This window comes from Nicotiana sylvestris, chromosome 1 (assembly GCF_000393655.2).
Source record: "Nicotiana sylvestris chromosome 1, ASM39365v2, whole genome shotgun sequence".
NCBI lineage: Eukaryota > Viridiplantae > Streptophyta > Magnoliopsida > Solanales > Solanaceae > Nicotiana > Nicotiana sylvestris.
The window spans coordinates 177,270,364-177,294,887 of NC_091057.1; the positions used below are offsets into that span (position 1 = coordinate 177,270,364).

At 36.8% G+C, this 24,524-nt stretch overlaps 1 pseudogene; it reads left to right on the forward strand.

Annotated features, from left to right (window-relative positions):
* Positions 1 to 10,304: 10,304 nt before the first annotated feature.
* LOC104233201 (sugar transporter ERD6-like 5) lies at positions 10,305 to 22,200 on the forward strand (annotated as a pseudogene).
* Positions 22,201 to 24,524: the final 2,324 nt, after the last annotated feature.

Consider the following 24,524-nt stretch of genomic DNA (forward strand, 5'->3'; position numbering starts at 1 on the left):
AAACCGCGAACTTTTGAAGAACTTGCAACGCGGGCGCACTACATGGAGTTAAGCATCGCAAGTCATAGAAAGGCATCTCCATTTGCTGATCAGAAGGAGTTCAAGAAAAATGTTGCATCAAAGCACCAAACCAAAGAATCTATGGCGATGAAAGCAACTTCCGTGAAAGTCACAACCAAGCAAAAGGTGAAGGAGGATAAGACCCCAAGTCAATATCTCAAAGAGGAGAAACGTCGTCCCACCTTGAAGGAATTAGAGGTGAATGTTTATCCATTTCCAGATTCAGATGTACCCATAGTCCTTGATGAATTGCTCGCCAAGAAAGTCATCGATCTCCCTGAATCAAAAAGGCCAGAGGAAATTGGTAAAGTTGGCGATCCGAAATACTACAAGTTTCATCGCGTCATTAGCCACCCTACAGAGAAATGTTTCGTCTTGAAGGAGAAAATCATGACTCTTGTTAGTGAAGGAAAAATCATCATAGACATAGATGAGACTGCAGAAGCAAATCATGCAAGTATCGCGCTCAAAGAAAAGAGGTGTTCCAGGTTGCAGCACGCGTCAAGCACTGCCTTCTTACAATTTGGAAATTTCGAGCCCGTTGAAGTTGATCTTCCAAGGAAAACTCTTGAAGGTTCACTAGAGCTGGACACTCAGTCCAAAGACAAAGACGATGGGGGTTGGACTCTAGTCAATCACAAGAAACGAAGACATCAAGAAGTTCTAAGGCTACCACTTCCTAAGCCAAGAGCAAAAATAAATGATGTGGAGAGGCTACAATCACCAAGAATTATCAAATCTTCCATTAGTAAGAAGATTAATGGTGCATTATCAAAAGTTCCAAAAGTCCATCACATTGCATGAATTCTTTCCTAGAAAATTCCTTCATGGAGGTCATGTTAGTGCAACTCATGTAGTTTCTAGTACTGACGAAACAAAAGAAAGCAATGATGAGCTTGCTCCAATGAAAATACAAGAACATCATGATAACGGAAAAATTGTTACATGTTGTGCAACAATTTCCTTCACGGATGATGACTTGTTGCTGGGGTCTAAGCCACATAACAGACCTTTATTTGTTGTAGGGTCCATTCGGGAACAACATCTCAATCACATACTTGTTGATGATGGTTCAGCTGTCAACATCATGCCAAAGATGGTGCTAAAAAAGCTTAGGATCTCTATCGATGAGCTATCCAAAAGTAACCTAACAATCCAAGGTTTCAACCAAGGAGGATAACGGGTCATAGGTATGATCCGCGTAGGATTATCCATTGGTGAGATGAATTCAAACACCCTGATTCACGTCATAGATACTAAAACATCATACAACTTGTTGCATGAACGTCCTTGGATTCATGAGAATGGGGTGGTATCATCTACTTTGCATCAATGTCTGAAGTATAGAAGAGATGGTGAGATAGTCAAAATTGATGCAGATATCAAGCCTTTCACTGAGACGGAGTCATACTTTGCAGACGCAAAATTCTACCTAGATTCTTGTGAACTGAAAGTGGATAAACCATCATCTGATGACAAAGTTGATGTCAAGTCAGAAGAGGAAAATGAGGCTCAATGGACTACCACCAAGCTGCCTAAGAAGGGAACGGAAGAAGTCTCCATTAAGCTATCATCATCTGAAGGTGACATACAGACAAAGACCAAGGAGCATCTGGTTTTTCGCTATATTCCATGTGAGCATCGAAAGAAAGGGCAACCTTTGCTACAGGAATGTACTCCAAAGAAGCAAATGAGTCACAAAGATATCCAATATTTGAAGGAGCATATGACTGTCCTAGTTGCACAAATCCCATCCGTGACTTGTGAGTCTGCTAAAGGAAATCTCCTAGATGATAAAATAAAATGTCACTATGATCCTAAGGCCTTCATACTGCTTGAAAAGTCTGGTTATGACTTCTCCAATCCATCACAACTAGGAGAACTCAAAGACGAAGTCACTGGTGAAAAGATACATGGGCTCAATGAGTCCCAAATGAAGTTGAGAAAGCAAGGGCATTACGTCGCCACTCCAAAGTTTGGGTTCAGGTTCAGTTTGGCAGAGCCTCTTCGAATTTCATCAAAGAGAAGCAAAGAGACAGCTTCATCAAAATACACCTCGGTAGAGGAGATGAAGGAAGTTAAGGGCAAGCAAATAAAAAAAACGGGCTTCAGTATTTGATCGTATTGGAGGCTCAACCCCTTCGATCTCGGTGTTTGAAAGGCTAAATCACAAAGATGAACGTGTATCTTCCAAACATCTAAAAGAATTTTCCACTACCTCAAAGACCTCTGTATTTTGTCGCCTAGGAACCACAAGTAAGTCTCCATCTAGAAAGATACTGTCAAAACATAAGGAGCAAATCCATGAGGAGCGGGATCATTTTGAAGTTGTTGCTGACAAAGAAATCTATAGTGCTTTCCCATCACGTATGAAAAGGAAATCTATTTTGTCAATATCCATAGATGATCCACTGAAGGTGCAAAGGAGAACCATTGTTTACACTTGCCAGCCTCGTAAAAAAGCAAACAAAGAGAAAGAACCCATGCCGACCATCCAAGGAAGTCAAAGAGAAAAGTCAGACTTTGTGGAAACATCCTATCAGAGTTGTGGAAACATCCAAGAAGGGCTCACATCCGAAGAGAATGCTCAACTTTGCCTAGTAGAGTTAGAGGCCCTGGATGAGAAAAGATTGGAAGCACAACAAAAATTGGAGTGCTATCAAGCTCGACTAGCTAGAGCCTTCAACAAGAAAGTGCGGCCACAATCATTCTAAGTGGGAGACCTAGTCCTAGCTGTTCGACGACCCATAATCCTCAACAAACGCATAGGCGACAAGTTTACCTCAAAATGGGATGGGCCATATATTCTGAAGGAAGCCTAAATATCCAATTCCAAAGCCTTTCTCTTATTTGGGATGTGTCAGAGTTCCCTAAAGTGTAAGATGGACTCTGGGCAATGCTTACACCCAAATATATTGCAGAATTAAGCTATTGTGCAGTGTATAAGGGCCAGCCCTCAAATGTCCAAGTTCAGATGGAGCTCAAGGTCCCAAGGTAAGGCTCATAGGAGGGGGCAGAACTTAAAATCTAAGAGAGAGTGTAATTGCAGAAAGGGATTTAGGGGAAAGCCAAGACAGGCTGGTGGTCATACCCAGCAATTAGAAGTGCTAGCACACCCAACCAGCCTGTTAGCCACATTGTTTGGGAGTTAGGATCCCTTAAAGGATCAAGCCCATACATGAGCAACAATTTGGATGCTGCTATGCCTTGGACTTTAACTCAAACACATAGAGGGGAATATGGGTATAGGGATTCATGGCAGAAAATAGATGCAAAGAGAGCAACATACATATTTAACACTGAGCATAGACAGCAAAGTAGACAAGATTATAAAAGCTGTAAAATAAACACATTGGGATGAGGCTGCAAACTAAATTAGAACATACCAGTTTCAGGGAAACAAGAAAGTAAAAACAATAGTCTTGAAAGCCAAAGTGCAAACGAGTAATCAAGATGCTATGAGTTTAGAAGAGAATTGTATGAAGTGTGAAAGTTTTTGAACTGAAGATGTGAAGTAAATAATGTGTAAAAGAGTATTGAACTCGAGGTGTCTTAAAGTGCAGAAAGGTCGTGCCCTTTATCGTGCAGAAAGCAAGTAAGAAAAAGGTAAGAAAATAGTTTTGAAATCAATTGCATTAGTCTCCCTTTAATTAAGGGATTCTGATTTCAAACGAGCAAAATAATTAAGGAAAGAGTTTGATCAAAATCTTTTCCAAAGTAGTACAAGAAGGGAAAATACACAGAAACTATTTAAGGAAAGAGTTTGATAGCAATACGGTTTGTGCAAATAAGGAAATGCAATCAATCAACAGCTAGTAAAAATCAGAAATTGAGTTTTGGTATGAATGAATCCAACCAGAAAAGGTGAAGAAAAGTTTAATTAAAGAAAATCAGTAACAATCAATCGAACCTTAATAAAAGGAATTCTGAATCAATCACAGATTGGCAAAACCTTTTTTAAAGGGAGGATTCCTCATATATAAAGCATACAGACATGTCAAACAAGAAAGAACTGTCATGCTAATTAGAAAAGAGTCTAGCATAGAAAAGCTCATAGCCATAACAAAAGAGCTCAAATTCAATACATAGACTCAGGATTAGTTTGAGAGAGTCCAGGGTTCCATAATAGAACCCCAATCCACACACAAAATCAAACTCGCCAAAAACTCCAAACCCTAGGGTTTCCAACTCGAATCAGATACAGAGACGAGGAGGCCGGCAATTGAATTAGGCTCAGAGATCTCTTTCAGAGTCTCATGTGAAAACACACTTATATAATAGCAAGTTCGAATCAACAGAGTAAAAAAGCTGATTTGAAGCATAAAGAACATAACTTAGGCAAGTTCAGAAGAGAAAAGCGGTGATATAAACTTACGAAACAGTAGATGAAACATGTTTAGAACTCAAACAAAGGTCCAGTAAAGGCAAACAAAGGACTAAAAGCTTAGTAGAAAAATACATTAAAGGAACTCAGGGGTATCGAAAAAGCCTAGCAAAAGAACACATAAGATAAACATGTGAAAACATGATATAGAAACCAGTAGAAGAAAGAACGGAGCACAATAGAAGCACATGCATAATACGACAAACATAAGAACATAAGAGACGAACATGCGAGGTAGAAAAAGAGAACATAAGAACATAGCATAGACAGATTCACACAAAGAAAGAAGAAGAAGAGTCAGAAAACATTTTAAAACTTTTTCAGAAAACCTAAATCGAAGAGAAACAAATTTTGAAAGAAAAGATTGGGGAAAACGTTTTAAAACTCCAGTAGAACACAGATATAACATAAATTTAAGAAAAACAACTAGAGAAAAACCTCGAATAGCTAGGGTTATTCGAGAAACCCTAGAAAAAATGAGAAAGGCTTGGAAGAAAGTCCAATCTTGAGTCAGATGAGCTAGAATCAGGCTCGAAATGCTTTAGATGTGCCGGAGCAAGGCCGGAGAGGCATCAAAACCATGGGTCTGAGAAGATCTGAACGGACACCGTTGAGGTCATACCTCAAAACTTCGAACCCCAAACATTTAAGGGTGAAGGGAGGTGAGTACAGGCCATCCATGACTTGAGAAGCCATGGATTCCGGTGAGGTTGTAGTAGGAGACGGGTGAGAGAGGCTAGGGTTTCAGGAACCTTTGAGAGAGTTTTGAGAGAGGAGAGTATTCAAAGGTGGCTAACCAAATGAAATGAGGGGATTAGGTTAGGGTAGGGGAATTAAAAAAGGCAAGGGACGATCGTGGCCGTTGATCAAAAGGAACAACGACCTGGATTAAAAGAAAACCGGGCGGGTTGGATAAACGAGTTAAGGGGTTGGGTTAAATTGAAATTGGGTTGGTCCAATTGGGATTCAGAATTGGGTCAATTAGGGGCTAAAATTGAAATGTCAATGGGGCTACAATTGAAACGAAATGAGGCCAAAATTTAAATGGCCAGTTTTTCCCTTTTATTTTATAATAGAGTAAAAAATGATTTTGAAATTAAATTAAAAGTACAGGGTCAGTTAATAATATATAAATATTAATTTAAAAATATTGTAACCAAATTTATAATTATAAAATGCTATTAAATCTTAAAGTAGGCTAAAATTGCAATTATATGCAATTTAGTCTTTTAAATGCCAAATAAATTTGTAAAAATATACAAAAATTACCTTAACTATATTTTAGTATAAATATGAGAATAAAATAAGTTATCCACCAAAATTGACAATTTTGGGAATAATTATTGATTTCTATACTGCTAAAATGGACAATAAATTGATTTAAAAATTTTTAAAAATTGAAAAAAATACTAAAACACTTGAGAATGCTTATACATGCATATATAAGTTATTTTGAAAGTATTTTGTATATATGAAAATATACAGGAAAAAATTGGGTATCAACAAATATTTGATAACTAAAATCAATGTAGTGTATTGAAATAAAATGTTAGTATTTCGTTAACTTAAAAAAACCTTACTAATATAAATAATTATAATTAATAGAAAAAGTTTTGGGGGGCCTTTGACTCTTGGAGAGCTAAAGCAGAAGCTTTAGGGGCCTTAACGTAAAGCCACCCATGGTTTGAGTTGTATTGGTCCAGGGTTTTTTATGAGCTTTATTCAATGTCTTTGAAGTCATATTTTATTCTGTTAACATGCACATGGAAGATATGTTCAGTGGGTTCAGTTACAAGATTGTAAAGAGTTATGAAAAATGATTTATCAGAAGATTGACCGACGAGGAGAATGATTATTAGTACTAAAGGTTCATCACTATGACATCAACTAGCAAATTACTAGAAGAATATTTGATGTACGACCACTTTTCTCGCTCGAACTTATCCTGAATTCAACGCGCGTCTGTCCATTACTCTTAGACGTTAGTAGTAGCAGACAACCATTAGTCCACTCTTTAAAATAGCTAATGGATATGAGCGGACCATTACTTTTTAATAGCTCCTGCTTGGTTGCTACTGACTTAGTTTGATTTGCTTGATCTGCTGCTTGTACATCTCTTAAGATTTCTAATTCATGGAGAACCACATTTGGAGCGTTGACTAGGAGGTAAAAAGTGAGCAGATTGGGGAGAATCTCTCTTTTGTGCATCTTAGGGAGTGGACAAAGTTTAGCAGATACTGAATGATTATCATAACAAAGACAAGAAAAGACAATTCATCAAATGAATTTGTGAACAGTGAAAAAATATACGGCACCAAGGACTACAAAGGCGTCAGATTGTTGTAAACCGATGCTAAGTATATTAGATGGTTAAGTATAGACATAACAAATTCTTTTACTCATTAGTATACTTGCCTAATGCGTTCAAGTTTATGCTACATATAGTCCTAAAGAAATGCACGATATCATTTCTAATTAATTTGAGTTTTCGTGCACCTTTCCTCAAAACCCGAAATCTCACTAATCAGAGGTGCCCCAAACTCGTAGGGCATAATCCTTGTGTAGAGCCATTAGAACTAAATTTTAAAATATGTAAATAAAATCTTTAACCTTGTGGTCTAGACCGGTAACTCTTGGTTATAAATTTGAGTAATTTTTTCCTAGTTAAATATTCCATGGATTAATGGCAGGAAGCTAGAAAGTTAAAAGTTTTATTGAATATGGTTGTAGTGATATGATCTAATTGAGCGCATATTATTGTTTTGTTATTTGTGCTAGCAAGAACAGAAGATACAGTAAGCATCATGTGCTTGATATTTGATAAATATCTAGTGCCAGTAGAGATGATGTACCAGATCAATCTCATATGTTCATGATAAATATATTTCTCTGTGATAACTCTGTATGTAACATAAGAAGTGGAGTCCTTATGACTTGTTGGCCGCTTCATATAACTAGGTTTTATCCAAAACCGAACTAATGTTTCGTTCTAATGCAGGTGGGATTTTCTTCACCTGCTCAGACTGGGATAATAGAGGAGCTAGGTCTCTCAGTAGCAGAGGTCAGTCCAAACATTATCGAAAAATATTATTTTGACAAAAAAACAATAGCGTCAATTCTCCTCGTCATTCAAGTCAGTCAAGAAGTATTCATTTCATATGGAGCAAAGAATTTGATAAAGACATAAGATTTGTGTACTCTGTCCATAGAAGCCTGCGAGAATCTTTAATCTAATTTTTTTAATCGTTACTATTCCAGTACTCTGTATTTGATTCAATATGGACAATTGGAGCAATGATAGGTGCTGTAATGAGTGGAAAACTGGCAGATCTCTTTGCCCGGAGAGGTGTAAGTTTTTGTTTTGTTGGTTAAAAAATTTGAGCATATCAAAAATTTAAAGAGGACATCAACCTTTCATTTACAATCCTTTGTTTTGTGTAATTATGCAGGCAATGGGCTTCTCCGAGATGTTTTGTCTTGTGGGATGGCTTGCAATCATTTTTGGAAGGGTATTCATCTTATCCTTATTTTCACCTTTATGTTGTCATTTTCTCCTCGAAACCATGGGTCTAAGAAGATCTGAACGGACACCGTTGAGGTCATACCTCAAAACTTCGAACCCCAAACATTTAAGGGTGAAGGGAGGTGAGTACAGGCCATCCATGACTTGAGAAGCCATGGATTCCGGTGAGGTTGTAGTAGGAGACGGGTGAGAGAGGCTAGGGTTTCAGGAACCTTTGAGAGAGTTTTGAGAGAGGAGAGTATTCAAAGGTGGCTAACCAAATGAAATGAGGGGATTAGGTTAGGGTATGGGAATTAAAAAAGGCAAGGGACGATCGTGGCCGTTGATCAAAAGGATCAACGACCTGGATTAAAAGAAAACCGGGCTGGTTGGATAAACGAGTTAAGGGGTTGGGTTAAATTGAAATTGGGCTGGTCCAATTGGGATTCAGAATTGGGTCAATTAGGGGCTAAAATTGAAATGTCAATGGGGCTACAATTGAAACGAAATGAGGCCAAAATTTAAATGGCCAGTTTTTCCCTTTTATTTTATAATAGAGTAAAAAATGATTTTGAAATTAAATTAAAAGTACAGGGTCAGTTAATAATATATAAATATTAAATTAAAAATATTGTAACCAAATTTATAATTATAAAATGCTATTAAATCTTAAAGTAGGCTAAAATTGCAATTATATGCAATTTAGTCTTTTAAATGCCAAATAAATTTGTAAAAATATACAAAAATTACCTTAACTATATTTTGGTATAAATATGAGAATAAAATAAGTTATCCACCAAAATTGACAATTTTGGGAATAATTATTGATTTCTATACTGCTAAAATGGACAATAAATTGATTTAAAAATCTTTAAAAATTGAAAAAAATACTAAAACACTTGAGAATGCTTATACATGCATATATATATGTTATTTTGAAAGTATTTTGTATATATGAAAATATACAGGAAAAAATTGGGTATCAACAAATATTTGATAACTAAAATCAATGTAGTGTATTGAAATAAAATGTTAGTATTTCGTTAACTTAAAAAAACCTTACTAATATAAATAATTATAATTAATAGAAAAAGTTTTGGGGGGCCTTTGACTCTTGGAGAGCTAAAGCAGAAGCTTTAGGGGCCTTAACGTAAAGCCACCCATGGTTTGAGTTGTATTGGTCCAGGGTTTTTTATGAGTTTTATTCAATGTCTTTGAAGTCATATTTTATTCTGTTAACATGCACATGGAAGATGTGTTCAGTGGGTTCAGTTACAAGATTGTAAAGAGTTATGAAAAATGATTTATCAGAAGATTGACCGACGAGGAGAATGATTATTAGTACTAAAGGTTCATCACTATGACATCAACTAGCAAATTACCAGAAGAATATTTGATGTACGACCACTTTTCTCGCTCGAACTTATCCTGAATTCAACGCGCGTCTGTCCATTACTCTTAGACGTTAGTAGTAGCAGACAACCATTAGTCTACTCTTTAAAATAGCTAATGGATATGAGCGGACCATTACTTTTTAATAGCTCATGCTTGGTTGCTACTGACTTAGTTTGATTTGCTTGATCTGCTGCTTGTACATCTCTTAAGATTTCTAATTCATGGAGAACCACATTTGGAGCATTGACTAGGAGGTAAAAAGTGAGCAGATTGGGGAGAATCTCTCTTTTGTGCATCTTAGGGAGTGGACAAAGTTTAGCAGATACTGAATGGTTATCATAACAAAGACAAGAAAAGACAATTCATCAAATGAATTTGTGAACAGTGAAAAAATATACGGCACCAAGGACTACAAAGGCGTCAGATTGTTGTAAACCGATGCTAAGTATATTAGATGGTTAAGTATATACATAACAAATTCTTTTACTCATTAGTATACTTGCCTAATGCGTTCAAGTTTATGCTACATATAGTCCTAAAGAAATGCACGATATCATTTCTAATTAATTTGAGTTTTCGTGCACCTTTCCTCAAAACCCGAAATCTCACTAATCAGAGGTGCCCCAAACTCGTAGGGCATAATCCTTGTGTAGAGCCATTAGAACTAAATTTTAAAATATGTAAATAAAATCTTTAACCTTGTGGTCTAGACCGGTAACTCTTGGTTATAAATTTGAGTAATTTTTTCCTAGTTAAATATTCCATGGATTAATGGCAGGAAGCTAGAAAGTTAAAAGTTTTACTGAATATGGTTGTAGTGATATGATCTAATTGAGCGCATATTATTGTTTTGTTATTTGTGCTAGCAAGAACAGAAGATACAGTAAGCATCATGTGCTTGATATTTGATAAATATCTAGTGCCAGTAGAGATGATGTACCAGATCAATCTCATATGTTCATGATGAATATATTTCTCTGTGATAACTCTGTATGTAACATAAGAAGTGGAGTCCTTATGACTTGTTGGCCGCTTCATATAACTAGGTTTTATCCAAAACCGAACTAATGTTTCGTTCTAATGCAGGTGGGATTTTCTTCACCTGCTCAGACTGGGATAATAGAGGAGCTAGGTCTCTCAGTAGCAGAGGTCAGTCCAAACATTATCGAAAAATATTATTTTGACAAAAAAACAATAGCGTCAATTCTCCTCGTCATTCAAGTCAGTCAAGAAGTATTCATTTCACATGGAGCAAAGAATTTGATAAAGACATAAGATTTGTGTACTCTGTCCATAGAAGCCTGCGAGAATCTTTAATCTAATTTTTTTAATCGTTACTATTCCAGTACTCTGTATTTGGTTCAATATGGACAATTGGAGCAATGATAGGTGCTGTAATGAGTGGAAAACTGGCAGATCTCTTTGCCCGGAGAGGTGTAAGTTTTTGTTTTGTTGGTTAAAAAATTTGAGCATATCAAAAATTTAAAGAGGACATCAACCTTTCATTTACAATCCTTTGTTTTGTGTAATTATGCAGGCAATGGGCTTCTCCGAGATGTTTTGTCTTGTGGGATGGCTTGCAATCATTTTTGGAAGGGTATTCATCTTATCCTTATTTTCACCTTTATGTTGTCATTTTCTCCTCGAAACCATGGGTCTAAGAAGATCTGAACGGACACCGTTGAGGTCATACCTCAAAACTTCGAACCCCAAACATTTAAGGGTGAAGGGAGGTGAGTACAGGCCATCCATGACTTGAGAAGCCATGGATTCCGGTGAGGTTGTAGTAGGAGACGGGTGAGAGAGGCTAGGGTTTCAGGAACCTTTGAGAGAGTTTTGAGAGAGGAGAGTATTCAAAGGTGGCTAACCAAATGAAATGAGGGGATTAGGTTAGGGTATGGGAATTAAAAAAGGCAAGGGACGATCGTGGCCGTTGATCAAAAGGATCAACGACCTGGATTAAAAGAAAACCGGGCTGGTTGGATAAACGAGTTAAGGGGTTGGGTTAAATTGAAATTGGGCTGGTCCAATTGGGATTCAGAATTGGGTCAATTAGGGGCTAAAATTGAAATGTCAATGGGGCTACAATTGAAACGAAATGAGGCCAAAATTTAAATGGCCAGTTTTTCCCTTTTATTTTATAATAGAGTAAAAAATGATTTTGAAATTAAATTAAAAGTACAGGGTCAGTTAATAATATATAAATATTAAATTAAAAATATTGTAACCAAATTTATAATTATAAAATGCTATTAAATCTTAAAGTAGGCTAAAATTGCAATTATATGCAATTTAGTCTTTTAAATGCCAAATAAATTTGTAAAAATATACAAAAATTACCTTAACTATATTTTGGTATAAATATGAGAATAAAATAAGTTATCCACCAAAATTGACAATTTTGGGAATAATTATTGATTTCTATACTGCTAAAATGGACAATAAATTGATTTAAAAATCTTTAAAAATTGAAAAAAATACTAAAACACTTGAGAATGCTTATACATGCATATATATATGTTATTTTGAAAGTATTTTGTATATATGAAAATATACAGGAAAAAATTGGGTATCAACAAATATTTGATAACTAAAATCAATGTAGTGTATTGAAATAAAATGTTAGTATTTCGTTAACTTAAAAAAACCTTACTAATATAAATAATTATAATTAATAGAAAAAGTTTTGGGGGGCCTTTGACTCTTGGAGAGCTAAAGCAGAAGCTTTAGGGGCCTTAACGTAAAGCCACCCATGGTTTGAGTTGTATTGGTCCAGGGTTTTTTATGAGTTTTATTCAATGTCTTTGAAGTCATATTTTATTCTGTTAACATGCACATGGAAGATGTGTTCAGTGGGTTCAGTTACAAGATTGTAAAGAGTTATGAAAAATGATTTATCAGAAGATTGACCGACGAGGAGAATGATTATTAGTACTAAAGGTTCATCACTATGACATCAACTAGCAAATTACCAGAAGAATATTTGATGTACGACCACTTTTCTCGCTCGAACTTATCCTGAATTCAACGCGCGTCTGTCCATTACTCTTAGACGTTAGTAGTAGCAGACAACCATTAGTCTACTCTTTAAAATAGCTAATGGATATGAGCGGACCATTACTTTTTAATAGCTCATGCTTGGTTGCTACTGACTTAGTTTGATTTGCTTGATCTGCTGCTTGTACATCTCTTAAGATTTCTAATTCATGGAGAACCACATTTGGAGCATTGACTAGGAGGTAAAAAGTGAGCAGATTGGGGAGAATCTCTCTTTTGTGCATCTTAGGGAGTGGACAAAGTTTAGCAGATACTGAATGGTTATCATAACAAAGACAAGAAAAGACAATTCATCAAATGAATTTGTGAACAGTGAAAAAATATACGGCACCAAGGACTACAAAGGCGTCAGATTGTTGTAAACCGATGCTAAGTATATTAGATGGTTAAGTATAGACATAACAAATTCTTTTACTCATTAGTATACTTGCCTAATGCGTTCAAGTTTATGCTACATATAGTCCTAAAGAAATGCACGATATCATTTCTAATTAATTTGAGTTTTCGTGCACCTTTCCTCAAAACCCGAAATCTCACTAATCAGAGGTGCCCCAAACTCGTAGGGCATAATCCTTGTGTAGAGCCATTAGAACTAAATTTTAAAATATGTAAATAAAATCTTTAACCTTGTGGTCTAGACCGGTAACTCTTGGTTATAAATTTGAGTAATTTTTTCCTAGTTAAATATTCCATGGATTAATGGCAGGAAGCTAGAAAGTTAAAAGTTTTACTGAATATGGTTGTAGTGATATGATGGTACCAAGGAACAAGTTCGAGCTATGCAAAGAACTTGTCGGCATGCACTCAAACTAGAAGACAGTGCTACCTCCTCTAGATGAATGAGACTGGAGGGGGAGATTGATGATGTCCATCTCATTGAAGAAGTATTAGGCATGTGCCTAATAAGAGTTTTCTTTGGTTTGGTAGCCAACCTTGTTGACTTGGTTTGGTTGGTAGCCAACCTTGTTGAATTAGTTTGGTTTGGTAGCCAACCTTGTTGAATTTCTTTGGTTTGGTAGCCAACTTTGTTGAATTGTGAAAAGTGTGTGTAAATTGTCAAATATTGTAGGCTTTAGAGGGTGAAGCTTTGGCTATAAAAGGAGAGCTTCAACTCTCATTTCTTCACACCAACAAAGAGAGAAAGAAAGAGTAAGGTTTCACAGACAAGGTATAAGAAAATAGTCTGTGAGGAAAATAGAGAGTGAGCGATATTGTAGTGAGGTGGGAATATCAAAAGAGGGTTATTTCTTTTGAGTGTTGTAGTGGTCTTTGGAGTATTTACCTCCGACCTACAAAGTTGTAAAATTCCTTACTATAGTGATATCAGTTGCTCCTCTCGGGGTCGTGGTTTTTTTTCCCTTATTCAGAAGGGTTTTCCACGTAAAAATTTTGGTGTCATTGTTACTCTTTTATTCTTGTTAATTACCGTATCTCGGTGCTACATTATTATTCCGCTTTATTACCGTGAATATTATTTTGGTAAGGGGTTTATTCCCAACAACTGGTATCAGAGCACAGGTTCTGCTCGTTCACTGAAATACTATTCACTGTCGGTAGTACTATACTTGGTGAAAAATAAAAATGTCCGGAGTAAAGTACGAGGTAGCAAAATTCAATGGAGATAACGGTTTCTCAACATGGCAAAGAAGGATGAGAGATCTGCTCATCCAACAAGGATTACACAAGGTTCTAGATGTTGATTCCAAAAAGCCTGATACCATGAAAGCTGAGGATTGGGCTGACTTGGATGAAAGAGCTGCTAGTGCAATCAGGTTGCACTTATCAGATGATGTGGTAAATAACATCATTGATGAAGACACTGCACGTGGAATTTGGACAAGGTTGGAAAGCCTATACATGTCCAAAACGCTGACAAATAAATTGTACCTGAAGAAGCAGTTATACGCCCTACACATGAGTGAAGGTACGAATTTTTTGTCACATTTAAATGTGTTTAACGGACTAATCACACAGCTTGCCAACCTCGGAGTGAAAATCGAGGAAGAAGATAAAGCCATCTTGCTATTGAACTCGTTGCCATCTTCGTACGATAATTTGGCAACAACCATCCTGCACGGTAAGACTACTATTGAGTTGAAAGATGTCACATCGGCTCTTCTACTCAATGAGAAGATGAGAAAGAAGCCTGAAAATCAAGGACAGGCTCTCATCACAGAAGGTAGAGGCAGGAGTTATCAAAGGAGTTCGAACAACTATGGTAGATCCGGAGCTCGTGGGAAGTCAAAGAACCGATCCAAATCAAGAGTCAGAAATTGCTACAACTGTAATCAACCAGGTCACTTCAAAAGAGATTGCCCAAATCCAAGGAAGGGCAAAGGTGAAACCAGTGGCCAGAAGAATGACGACAACACAGCCGCCATGGTGCAAAATAATGATAATGTTGTCCTCTTTATAAATGAGGAAGAGGAATGCATGCACCTGTCAGGTTCAGAGTCGGAATGGGTGGTTGACACAGCGGCATCTCACCATGCCACACCGGTAAGAGATCTTTTTTGCAGATATGTAGCAGGTGATTTCGGCACAGTGAAAATGGGTAACACAAGTTACTCAAAGATTGCGGGGATTGGTGACATTTGTATCAAGACAAATGTCGGATGCACATTGGTTCTAAAGGATGTGCGGCATGTACCTGATTTGCGGATGAACTTGATCTCGGGAATTGCTTTAGACCGAGATGGATACGAGAGTTATTTTGCAAATCAAAAGTGGAGACTCACTAAGGGATCATTGGTGATTGCAAAGGGAGTTGCTCGTGGCACGTTGTACAGGACAAATGCAGAAATATGCCAAGGTGAATTGAACGCGGCACAAGATGAGATTTCTGTAGATTTATGGCACAAAAGAATGGGTCATATGAGCGAGAAGGGATTGCAGATTCTTGCCAAGAAATCACTCATTTCTTATGCCAAAGGTACAACTGTAAAACCTTGTGACTACTGTTTATTTGGTAAGCAGCATAGAGTCTCATTTCAGACATCGTCTGAAAGAAAATTGAATATACTTGATTTAGTATATTCTGATGTTTGCGGCCCAATGGAAATTGAATCAATGGGCGGTAACAAATATTTTGTTACTTTTATTGATGATGCTTCACGAAAATTATGGGTTTATATTTTGAAAACCAAAGATCAGGTGTTTCAAGTTTTCCAGAAGTTTCATGCTCTAGTAGAAAGGGAGACGGGTCGAAAGCTAAAGCGTCTCCGAAGTGACAATGGAGGTGAGTACACTTCAAGGGAATTTGAAGAGTATTGTTCAAGTCATGGGATCAGACATGAAAAGACAGTTCCTGGAACCCCACAGCACAATGGCGTAGCCGAGAGGATGAACCGCACCATTGTGGAGAAGGTGAGAAGCATGCTCAGAATGGCTAAACTGCCTAAGTCATTCTGGGGTGAAGCAGTTCAGACAGCCTGTTACCTGATCAATAGGAGTCCATCAGTTCCGTTGGCGTTTGAAATCCCAGAGAGAGTCTGGACCAACAAGGAGGTGTCCTACTCGCATCTGAAGGTGTTCGGTTGCAGAGCTTTTGCACATGTACCAAAAGAGCAGAGAACAAAGCTGGATGATAAATCTATTCTCTGCATATTTATCGGATATGGAGATGAAGAGTTCGGGTACAGACTGTGGGATCCTGTAAAGAAGAAGGTCATCAGAAGTAGAGATGTAGTCTTCCGAGAAAGTGAAGTTGGAACTGCTGCTGATATGTCAGAAAAGGCGAAGAATGGTATAATTCCTAACTTTGTTACTATTCCTTCTACTTCTAACAATCCCACAAGTGCAGAAAGTACGACCGACGAGGTTGCCGAGCAGGGGGAGCAACCTGGTGAGGTTATTGAGCAGGGGGAGCAACTTGATGAAGGTGTCGAGGAAGTGGAGCACCCCACTCAGGGAGAAGAACAACCTCAACCTCTGAGGAGATCAGAGAGGCCAAGGGTAGAGTCATGCAGGTACCCTTCCACAGAGTATGTCCTCATCAGTGATGAGGGGGAGCCAGAAAGTCTTAAGGAGGTGTTGTCCCATCCAGAAAAGAACCAGTGGATGAAAGCTATGCAAGAAGAGATGGAATCTCTACAGAAAAATGGCACATACAAGCTGGTTGAACTTCCAAAGGGTAAAAGATCACTCAAATGCAAATGGATCTTTAAACTCAAGAAAGATGGAAATGGCAAGCTGGTCAGATACAAAGCTCGATTGGTGGTTAAAGGCTTCGAACAAAAGAAAGGTATTGATTTTGACGAAATTTTCTCACCTGTTGTCAAAATGACTTCTATTCGAACAATTTTGAGCTTAGCAGCTAGCCTAGATCTTGAAGTGGAGCAGTTGGATGTGAAAACTGCATTTCTTCATGGAGATTTGGAAGAGGAGATTTATATGGAGCAGCCAGAAGGATTTGAAGTAGCTGGAAAGAAACACATGGTGTGCAAATTGAATAAGAGTCTTTATGGATTGAAGCAGGCACCAAGGCAGTGGTACATGAAGTTTGATTCATTCATGAAAAGTCAAACATACCTAAAGACCTATTCTGATCCATGTGTATACTTCAAAAGATTTTCTGAGAATAACTTTATTATATTGTTGTTGTATGTGGATGACATGTTAATTGTAGGAAAAGACAAGGGGTTGATAGCAAAGTTGAAAGGAGATCTGTCCAAGTCATTTGATATGAAGGACTTGGGCCCAGCACAACAAATTCTAGGGATGAAGATAGTTCGAGAGAGAACAAGTAGAAAGTTGTGGCTATCTCAGGAGAAGTACATTGAACGTGTACTAGAACGCTTCAACATGAAGAATGCTAAGCCAGTCAGCACACCTCTTGCTGGTCATCTAAAGTTGAGTAAGAAGATGTTGTCCTACAACAGTGGAGGAGAAAGGGAACATGGCTAAAGTTCCTTATGCTTCAGCAGTCGGAAGCTTGATGTATGCAATGGTATGTACTAGACCTGATATTGCTCACGCAGTTGGTGTTGTCAGCAGGTTTCTTGAAAATCCTGGAAAGGAACATTGGGAAGCAGTCAAGTGGATACTCAGGTACCTGAGAGGTACCACGGGAGATTGTTTGTGCTTTGGAGGATCTGATCCAATCTTGAAGGGCTATACAGATGCTGATATGGCAGGTGACATTGACAACAGAAAATCTACTACTGGATATTTATTTACATTTTCAGGGGGAGCTATATCATGGCAGTCTAAGTTGCAGAAGTGCGTTGCACTTTCAACAACTGAAGCAGAGTACATTGCCGCTACAGAAACTGGCAAGGAGATGATATGGCTCAAGCGATTCCTTCAAGAGCTTGGATTGCATCAGAAGGAGTATGTCGTCTATTGTGACAGTCAAAGTGCAATAGACCTTAGCAAGAACTCTATGTACCATGCAAGGACCAAACACATTGATGTGAGATATCATTGGATTCGAGAAATGGTAGATGATGAATCTCTAAAAGTCTTGAAGATTTCTACAAGTGAGAATCCCGCAGATATGCTGACCAAGGTGGTACCAAGGAACAAGTTCGAGCTATGCAAAGAACTTGTCGGCATGCATTCAAACTAGAAGACAGTGCTACCTCCTCTGGATGAATGAGACTGGAGGGGGAGATTGATGATGTCCATCTCATTGAAGAAGTATTAGGCATGTGCCTAATAAGAGTTTTCTTTGGTTTGGTAGCCAACCTTGTTGACTTGGTTTGGTTGGTAGCCAACCTTGTTGAATTAGTTTGGTTTGGTAGCCAACCTTGTTGAATTTCTTTGGTTTGGTAGCCAACTTTGTTGAATTGTGAAAAGTGTGTGTAAATTGTCAAATATTGTAGGCTTTAGAGGGTGAAGCTTTGGCTATAAAAGGAGAGCTTCAACTCTCATTTCTTCACACCAACAAAGAGAGAAAGAAAGAGTAAGGTTTCACAGACAAGGTATAAGAAAATAGTCTGTGAGGAAAATAGAGAGTGAGCGATATTGTAGTGAGGTGGGAATATCAAAAGAGGGTTATTTCTTTTGAGTGTTGTAGTGGTCTTTGGAGTATTTACCTCCGACCTACAAAGTTGTAAAATTCCTTACTATAGTGATATCAGTTGCTCCTCTCGGGGTCGTGGTTTTTTTTCCCTTATTCAGAAGGGTTTTCCACGTAAAAATTTTGGTGTCATTGTTACTCTTTTATTCTTGTTAATTACCGTATCTCGGTGCTACATTATTATTCCGCTTTATTACCGTGAATATTATTTTGGTAAGGGGTTTATTCCCAACAATATGTTCATGATGAATATATTTCTCTGTGATAACTCTGTATGTAACATAAGAAGTGGAGTCCTTATGACTTGTTGGCCGCTTCATATAACTAGGTTTTATCCAAAACCGAACTAATGTTTCGTTCTAATGCAGGTGGGATTTTCTTCACCTGCTCAGACTGGGATAATAGAGGAGCTAGGTCTCTCAGTAGCAGAGGTCAGTCCAAACATTATCGAAAAATATTATTTTGACAAAAAAACAATAGCGTCAATTCTCCTCGTCATTCAAGTCAGTCAAGAAGTATTCATTTCACATGGAGCAAAGAATTTGATAAGGACATAAGATTTGTGTACTCTGTCCATAGAAGCCTGCGAGAATCTTTAATCTAATTTTTTTAATCGTTACTATTCCAGTACTCTGTATTTGGTTCAATATGGACAATTGGAGCAATGATATGTGCTGTAATGAGTGGAAAACTGGCAGATCTCTTTGCCCGGAGAGGTGTAAGTTTTTGTTTTGTTGGTTAAAAAATTTGAGCATATCAAAAATTTAAAGAGGACATCAACCTTTCATTTACAATCCTTTGTTTTGTGTAATTATGCAGGCAATGGGCTTCTCCGAGATGTTTTGTCTTGTGGGATGGCTTGCAATCATTTTTGGAAGGGTATTCATCTTATCCTTATTTTCACTTTTATGTTGTCATTTTCTCCTCTAAATTAACTTTGCCTTTCTATTGTTTTTATTGTCAACAGAATGCCTTTTGGCTTGATATTGGGAGGTTGTTGATGAGGTATAGAGTTGGCGTTATTTCATCCGTGGTAAATACATCGCGTGTTTATGGAACAAATAAGCTTATCTTATATTGTAAAGGACTCAGCTGCTGTTTTCTACACACAGGTTCCTGTATATATAGTGGAAATAACACCTAAGAATCTCCGAGGAGCATTCACAACAGTTAATCAGGTAATCCAGCAGTTTTAGTTTTCATTTTCGATTTCTGGCAACTGAGCTTGGATGCTTATGATGTTTCAGCTAATGATATGTTGTGGAGTATCACTTATGTATGTAATTGGAGTAATCATCAACTGGCGCCTACTGGCTCTGATTGGTAAATTTCGTTCCTTTCTTTTTCCCTTTAAAAGCCTCTTGCTTCGAACAATTTTATTGATCCAAATATATGACATAATTCTAGGAACTATTCCATGTATAATGCAACTTTTAGGCCTATTTTTCATACCAGAGTCTCCTAGATGGATGGTAAGATTATACAACCTAAGATTCTGATGTATTCAGAAATGAGCATGCAGTTTTCTCTCTGATAGAAGCTGCATTTCATTTACAAGCAAATGAATTTAATATCTTAATCAGGACTAATTCAACTTATTTTAAATTTAGTTGCCTATGTTTTTGTCAATAGGCTAAGGCTGGCAAGTGGAAAGAATTAAGAATGTGAAGCTTCTCTCCAGCGCCTTCGAGGGAAGGATGCCAATATATCAGAAGAAGCTGCTGAAATTAAAGTGAGTTCCTGACTTTCCATGAGTGAAAGCATTTATATCTCTTTTATTTTATTTCCATTTCGATGTTTGTATGACTGGAAAGGTAAATAATAAACTGTATCATCTCTTGAGTACTGCAGGATTACACAGAAACTCTTCAAAAACTCTCCGAGGCTAAGATGATTGATTTATTCCAAAAAAAATATGCACATTCTCTTATAGTAAGACAACCTTTATTTTTCTCTTACCGAACAATTGATCTTTTATCTTCTCTGATCAATAAAAATATTATCCTTACCTATCGATTCAGGTTGGAGTAGGCTTAATTGTATTGCAACAATTTGGAGGGGTCAATGCTATTGCATATTATGCAAGTTCTATTTTTGAGTCAGCTGGTATGTAATGTTCCAATACTTGTGTTACATTAGTCTCTTGTTAATAGAAAAATAAATAAATTTGATTATGTTAATACAAAATATATCAGATTTTTCCGGTCGGATTGGATCAATTGCAATGGTGGTTGTACAGGTTAATTATCTTAACGCGCTAAATCAATTATGAGTTCGCTTTATCAGTGTTTGAGTGTTTTAGGAAATCTGCAGATCCCAATGCAAGTTTTAGGAGTTCTCTTGATGGATAAATCAGGAAGGCGTCCATTACTGTTGGTAAAATATTTTATTAGAACTCTTTTTATTGGTTCTGTATTTCTCTATGATGAATAGCTTTTATTTATTTAAGGTTTTCTTTAGGTATCTGCAGCAGACACATGCTTGGGCTGCTTCCTTGTAGGATTGTCATTCTTATTACGGGTTTGACGTTTAAAATTCTTATCATTCTGTTCTTTTATGTGTCTGATTCATTTTCTGATAAAATGTAGTTCGCAGGATCTTCAACTTTGGAAGTCTAGCCCCTTATTGGCACTTGTTGGTATACTGGTAATGCAATTTCATCCTTTCATGCAATCACTAAAAGTAATTATTAAAAATATAAAAATATCTCTAAATTATGAGAAATTTTGTGGAATACTTACGTAGAGTTTGTAAAGTTGTAGATAAGTAAATGATTGATTTCCTAGATAAGGTATACTATTTTGTTCAAATTTGCCCTAATTTGGTTATGATTTTGGGAATCAAATTGCATCTAGTCTAGGTTTGTTGCTCTTTCTCAACAACATAGGGGTAGAGAGTCTGTTTCCAAATAGACCCCCCGGCATCCTTCCCTCCAAGAACTTCCCACCTTGCTCTTGGGGAAACTCGAACTCACAACCTCTTGGTTGGAAGTGGAGGTTGTTTACCATCAGTGCAAGCCCCCTTGTCTTGCTCTAAAATTTACCTCATTAATTATAAATGTTGATCCTACACAAATCAAACACAATTTAAGCTAACTGTTTTGATCTCAGATATTCCCAATTAATGTCAAAGGTTTAGCTGGAAGCATAGTGACAGTAGTCAACTGGTTCGGTTCTTGGATCGTCTCATATTCGTTCAACTTTCTTATGCTTTGGAGCTCTGAAGGTATTGTCTTGTCTATCAATATCCACTTCCTCCTCCCTCAGACGACGAAAACAGAAAGTAGAAAGTAGAAAGAAATTAAAGGTTGCATAAAGAACTGCCCCTAATTAGGCTTTGGTTTAGATATATGTCATGAGTTCGAATGCTGATGCGAACTAAAAGGTTGTTATCTAAGTGGAAAATGATAGAGGGTCAGATCCATTGTTACTGAGTTTCAAACTTCACGTCAGTTGGTCCTCATGGATTTCTCGGTTATAAAGAGAGAGCGATTGCATAATCAAGACGTTTTTTTTTTGGCTGAATTTATCTTTTGTTGGTGTTTCAGGAACATTCTTCATATTTTCAGCAGTATGTGGTTTGACAATTATGTTTGTCGTGAAACTGGTTCCGGAGACCAAAGGCCGCACCTTGGAAGAAATACAATTGTCGATGAATTCCTTTCATAACCAGTCATGAATTGTATTATGTTCAATGTGATACATTAATGTCTTGGTATATTTCTTTGTTTCTTAAATCCTTGGAATTCGTTCACAAGTATTAGTGATATAGTAATAAATATAGTGCTTCAAAACATCATAGAAAAATGTGTCTTGGTTTAGTGCATTAATTAGTTTGAGCACAAGCTACCCTAACAAATGAACTCAGCAATCAACATAAAAAATATTAATCGACTACGAGTGCTTTTCTATAAGAATTTAAATATTGAATTGATGTGTTATATATCAGTTTTAGATATGAGAATATGATGTGATTCTTCGAGTTAACAAAGAACCAACCAATCGGGATCAAGATCTTGAAATGAATTGAAATGAAAACCTAGGTTTGTGGGATGATTTAAAGAAACGATGTATCTCAAGCTTTAGGACTAATAATCTGATGATTCAAAAAATAAGGTGAAAGATGACGATATAAATTATAAAAAAGACTAATTACTCGTTCAAAACAAGTAAATATTGGTGCTGCACCATTTCAATGAATGTTCTGATTTTTATGTTATCAAAGAACGAATTTAGATTAAGAAACGTGTTCTTGAATGAGCAAAACTTTAAAAGTTCCTAAAATCACCACTTGGAATCAATTAACATGATAAAGAAACATCACACGCAATTGAAAACAAGAGTATCACCACCTTGCTTGGAACCAAAAACAAGGATTAAGAAGACAAAATAAAGAAAAATACTCTATTGCAAATTAGGGCAAACATAAAAAACGTGAATTGTATTTTACAAGGCATGAATACACCTTATATAGGCCTAAGGTCTCTTCTTTGTTGACTACAATTTTTATTATACTAAGAAAATAAAATAGCTAAAGATAACAACAACAACCCAGTAAAATTTCATAAGTTGTGTCTGGGGAGGGTAATATATATGCAGGCCTAACCCCTACCTGGTGGAGTAGAGAGGTTTTTTCCGATAGACCCTCGGCTCAAGAAGATAAAAAAAAATCCATATTCTACAAGGAAAAGAAACTAGAATCCTAATAAAAGAAAAATCCTTATTCTAAAAGAATATAATAAAGAAAGTCTATAACTATTAAGAAAAAGAAATAAGAAATTCTTTTTTGTAAGAAACAATAAATTCTATTTTAAGAAGGAAATAATCTTGGCTTCTTGAAACCAATCTTGAGCTTCTTGGATTTCCTGGACTTCTTGAAAAAAAATCAATATGTTTGGACTTGAACTCTAAAACATGATCTTGACCAAAGTTAATAAAATTTAACATAGATTCATCATTTCATCTGGATATGTAGTAAAAGCTATTAACAGATTATATGCATGTGGATGAATATTTATGCCTTTACTGAGATTGGTTAGTTAAAATTTCTATTAGTCCAAATGTGTTACATAAATCAAGTTTTGATTGTGACACAATTAACATGAGAGAAAAAAATAGAGAAAATAACGATGAAGACCGTTAGAATGGAAAGCCGGTGGAATTGGAGGGTTTGAGATAAGTATCGATTGTAGTGATTTCCTTTTTTCAGCTTTTTTTTTTTTATTGTTAACATTGTGAATATTACCATTGACATTACACATATAAAGCACTTTACATCATAATCACCTCCTCAAAGGTACTGTGAATGTTCAGTCTCAGCTCAAGTCTATACATCAGTGATATTCCTCAAGAATTCTCTATATCCCCTTCTTGCAGTTGCACACTAAGCCATCACAGCGCCTTAGCACGAGCATTCTTTTTCCAAGTGCATTCCACAAATAGATGCTGGTTGGTTTGAGTTGTTTGTTCTTTGCATAAACAACAATCCATGTTGTCTACTTGAATCTGCAACTTCACCAACCTCTGCATTGTAAACAGTCGCCTTTGAGCTCCAAGCCTCAGAAAAAAGCTGTGCTTTGGTTGTGCTACACTGCTCCGTATCAAATCTGCCATATGCAGTCTTTACATTCCCCCTAGTAATGCAATACAACTCCAAGTTATCGAATAGCCACCACCCCTTCTCAGCCCATACATGTCCTCCTTCAAAGAGTTAATTATCTTCCAATACCAACCGCAGTCAGCTGGTATCTTATGATTCCAAATGTTAGTATTAGTCTTCTTATACAATCCATGCACCCACTTCACCCATAGAGCAACTACCATAATAATTTTCTCAGAGAAGCCACATTCCATAGTTTACTACTTTTAACATTTAGCCCACCAAATTTTTTAGGAAAAACATATTCTTTCTCATACCACTAGGGCCAGTATTTTTTCAGTCTTCAGTACTCCCTCATAGGTAGTCCTTACATATATTATCCACCTCTTTTACCACTACCTGAGGTAGAATGAATACAGAACTCCAGAAGTTATAGATGGAGAACAAAACAGAATTAACCACCTGCAATCTGCCTGCATATTACAATTGCTTAGAATATCCAGTTT